Source organism: Ischnura elegans, chromosome 6 (assembly GCF_921293095.1).
Source record: "Ischnura elegans chromosome 6, ioIscEleg1.1, whole genome shotgun sequence".
Classification (NCBI taxonomy): Eukaryota; Metazoa; Arthropoda; class Insecta; order Odonata; family Coenagrionidae; genus Ischnura; species Ischnura elegans.
The window spans coordinates 95,868,628-95,873,452 of NC_060251.1; the positions used below are offsets into that span (position 1 = coordinate 95,868,628).

The 4,825-nt window shown below is 37.7% G+C and overlaps 1 non-coding gene across 1 annotated transcript; it reads right to left on the reverse strand.

Moving 5' to 3' along the window:
* Positions 1-415: 415 nt before the first annotated feature.
* LOC124161617 lies at positions 416-556 on the reverse strand. Its single transcript, XR_006865394.1, has one exon. It is a non-coding gene; the product is annotated as a U4 spliceosomal RNA (small nuclear RNA).
* Positions 557-4,825: the final 4,269 nt, after the last annotated feature.

The following is a 4,825-nucleotide window of genomic DNA, read 5'->3' on the forward strand; positions in this document are numbered from 1 at the left end:
AACATGCAATAAGTTTTACATAGGTTAGTTGGCTACTCTACAAGTCATGCAATCTATCTATGAGTTCCATCGCTGCCGTTATAATCTCATATTGATCGTGGAAAAAATGACATTCGGAATCTGTCTGTTCTACAATCTATCTCTCTTATTTTATTTATATGATCTGATCTTCCGTAGTATGTTGGCGTCCGTAAGATATGGTTAGCTTCGATAGAAAAGACACTGCTCTTGAATTTATCTAAAAGGTTTAGTCTACATTTCAATCTACGGTCCGACAGAGATTCCCATCCTAGTTGGACGATATCCGAACACGAAACATATTGCACGAAACATATTGAAATTCTACTGGACGATAATTTTCGTATCGCCCAACCACATTTCACAAGTTCACATATCACCACAACTTGAATATTTGATTCCGTAGAAGCGCTCAAAAATTGCCTTATTCGACGATATTCAGCATCGAATCGGCGGGGTATTGGTATAAGTTTTCAACTAGCAATAATCGCACCTCAGTGCAACTTAATTGGTTACGATATCGCCACTGCGAAAAGTTATTATCAGTGTCGAGAGTCAGGGCGGCATCTAAAATAGACTTTTTTTTGTTATCTAGCGATTAGCAAAGTTCATCAGCACAGTACTTTTTAACTAATGAAGAAAGCAAATTTTTATTCTCATGGTGGTACAAATTATTAATAAAAGCTTCAAACCTATTATTCATTATTTCATTCAACTTCTCCTTGACGTTTTCATTTGGTTATTAAATCGATATCCCAACGCCCTCCATAACATGTCCAAGGTATCGATTACTCTCTTCAAATCGGCGATAAAGCATCGTCCTTACCATAGGTCAGCGCGCAGCTTACGGCTCTGCGACGATCGAAGATCAATGACAGTCGGGAGAAGTAATTACTTAGGAATTTTACTCGCTGCCGATATATTTTATTGTAATAAAGGAAACTGCAGAACAGATTTAAAATGTCATGCATTTCTCGTAGTATCAGGGATAACAACGGTGTTTCGATTCATAAAATTAATGGCATCATCCCCTAGGACGGCTAATTGCATGTTTTTCCTATATTCTAGCCTTAAATGGATTTTTTTATTATGAGTTACATACCGTTGGCAAGTTTGGCCTCTTCGTGAATGTGGACGTACTTTATAGTTATTTTGTGTAATATTTTAATGACCGTGTGGTGTACATGAGGGATTTTCTCTTTCATGTTGGTGATTTGGTCACCCCCCTGCTAAACACCCCAGAGGTGCATCGCAGGGTATTGTGTAGATGTAGAAGGCTATGCACTTACCTACTCATACACTTGTACCTACATACTCTACGGGCCACTTCTGCAGTGTTAACCAAGGGCTATTTCTCCCATTGCCGTTGGTGTCAATTTGCATGGAGCAATGCATGATCGATGAGAGCTCACGCCGCATGCTGGGATTTGCATTTGTTATGGCCTTTTTTACGACTAGGAAGACGTAGCGTATTACATGCTGCATGTTGGTGCCTACTCACCCCCTGCCAAACACCCTTGCATGCTCGCATGTCATCATGTAGGTAGCAAGTCAAATAGGGAAGGAATAGAGTCAACAAATGGTTTATAGCTCTCAGGAATGACGGTAAACGTGAAAGCCAGTGAGCAAAACAAATGACCGTTATGACAAACGCCTCGTAGCCTGTTCCTAACGAAATACAAACTGACGGAGGCATAAAATAAAAAGATGGTGACTGTCCGACATTGATAAATAACATCCGCGGAGGATGAGACAGTGGTGATTTATTACATATCGCTGAAGTCGAGTGTAAATGTCCGTCGAAAGTTGAAGAGGAAAATGCCGGGTTTGAAAAAAAAACGAGAACATGTCAGTTGATGAAAACACACATTAGCTCCTATCCTCCATACATTAGATCCGCTAAGAGTCATTGTCATTGATATACAAGAGTCATCCGCATTGATATGAAACTCAGCATTGTGTTATTCCATAGTTTCATTGTTATTGCCGTTTGTAGTGAACAACTTTCATTTGTTTTTAAAAATGGATAAAATTGAGTTTTGTGCAGTGATGAAACACTTGTTTTTGAAAGGGTTAACGTCAAAAGAAAGCAACCCTAAATTAAATTGGGCTAATAAAAGATCTGATCCTGTGTTTGAAACTATTTACAATTGGATAAATGAATTAAAGGCGGTCATATAACTAAAATAAGTAACAAAGATCCGGACGTTCTGTGGAATCGTCTACACATAAAATGATTGACAAAATCCACGACATGGTATAAAGTGATAGACGAATCAAAGTGCGCGATATAGTTGATGCCACAGGCATATTACAACGCACGATAGATTTAATTTTTCATGTAAAATTGGGTGTGAAAAAAATCTCGGCGAGATGGTTGTCGCGTTTGCTCGCAGTGGAGAATATACGCAGTAGTGTTTTGGCGCAACTCGGATTCTGTTTTGACGCATTTCCGTCGCAAGAGGAGATTCCTGAGGAGTTTCCGCGTCAACAGGTGACTTATAATGAAATTTGGATTCATCAATACACTACAGAGAAAAAATAACTGTCAAAACAATGGAATTTTGATGATGAACGTACTCCAAAGCAAAGGAAGGTGTTGAAATGGGCCAGTAAGGTCGTGGCAAGGATATATTTGGAAGCATAGGGAATAATCTACATCGAACACTAAGAAATGGGAAAAAGATGATTGTAGACTATTCTGTCATCGTAATTGGATTCGTTGATATTATAAATCAAGAAAAGTGTCCTCATTTCAAACATAAATTGTTATTCCTTCAACACGAAATTGCATAATAAAATAAAATCACTTCGCACTTTCCATACAATTTTAACATTTTGTGACCCGTTTTGACGTGTTCTACGTCATTTTCAAGCTATGCCACGGCAGTCTAGCTTGAAAATGGCGTAAAACACGTGGAAACCGGTCACAAAATATTAAAATTGTGTGGAAAGTACAAAGTGATTTTATTTTATCATACGTAACTTCCACAAAGTTAATTCACCAACCATCAACTTCATTAAAGAGGAGGAATAGAAGCAGGCTATGTGGCATGTTTAGAATAATGAGTGGGGAAAAAGCATGGAAAGAATTTGGGTTCAAGATAAAGTGCCGATCACAAAGGACAAATGCAAAGCAGTTCTCCTTCTTGAATAGGACCATTAGAGACTGGAACGACCTACCAGCAAAACTATTTGAGCCCTTCCCGAAAAATTTACATAGTTTTAAAAAGCGGTTGAAGAAGTAGGGACCAAGGGCTTTTGATAATGTTTCCTATTGTTTTTGCATCATATGTACATGTTACCACCAGGCCAATGGCCTAATTGTAACAATTTAATAATAATAATTAGAAACGACCTTGCATGGTTGCACACCTGTTCAGTTACAATGATCAACATTACGGCATTGAAGTTCAAATTGTTACAAAATTCACCGTATTCATAAGAGCTGAATCCAAGTGACTTATTCATATATTTCAACTTGAAGAAATGACTTAGCGGACAAAGGTTTACGTCAAAGGATGAAGGTATTGCCCAAACAAATGCCTATTTTGAGGACATCCCGAAATTCTACTTTTTGGAAGGCTAAAATGCTTAGAAAAACGCTAGTAAAAATTTACAGAGATGAAAATATACAATGCTGAAAAATAAACAAATTGACCCAGTATAATTTTCCCTTTTTCTAAAGACTTATTGAACGACTCGTATTTACGGGCGGTTTACGTAGTAACGGTGCCCGAGAATGAGGACGGCTGAGCACCAATGATTCCCGCGTCGAAAAGCTGAACCTAAACTAAGACTGTCACGAGATTTCTCAATGCCATCCAAGTTTTTTTGTGAATGCATGTTTTATGTGTCCATGATGTTGTAAAAAATAAACATGCTGTTGGTTACACTCAATTTTTAAAGAAAGTCATCCTTTTATTGCTCTCGAATTACTACGAAATACTAAGAAATGGACGAGATATTTTAAGGTTTCAAAAAAGCTTTCGACCATGTTCCGCACACGAAATTATTCGTTAAGCTAGAATACATTACGAAATTACTCGCTAAGCTATGGAATACATTCCGACATCATATGCTGGATTAAGGTTTCCTTCAATAACCGTGAATAAGGCTAGTTCTGGATGGCACAAGTTATGATACGGCAAAGGACACATCCGGTGTGATCCAGGGAAGAATTAGTTCCTTATTATTCCTTTGATTATTAATGATATCACTGCCGTTGTATCTAGGAAAAATTGGCTATTCGCGAACGACGCGGTGCTGTACAGGGAAAAAAACAACGACTCCGACAAAATTACACTTATTAGAGATCTCAATGCAATAAACGATTGGTGAGGTACTTAACAATTAAAGATAAATCTTAACAAATGCTTAGTAACGAATTTTTGGGAAAAGAAAGTTCATTTGCCCCAACGAGAATATTTCAATCAATTAAGCAAAGTTTAAAAAATGTATAGTCGTTTAAGTATTCAGGAGTACCTAACTCTAACCCAGGACTCACAGGAAATTTGCGGGGAAGGAAATCGTAAATTAGGATTTATGAAAATAATTCTGGGAAAAAGCGATGGAAAAGTAAAAGAACGATGTTATTATTTTCTCATGAGGCCCCATTTGGAGGACGCCGCTATTGGGTACTCCAAATGGGGCCTTCATCTAAGAAAACGAAAGGCATTGATTGCGATTCGTTACCCACCATTAGTGTATTCACAATAAACAAATTATTTGGTTTAAAAAATCCCAGTTTAGACGAATGGCAATGGCAATTTTATCCTCATTTGAAAAAGGCCAGATTGGCGGCCAT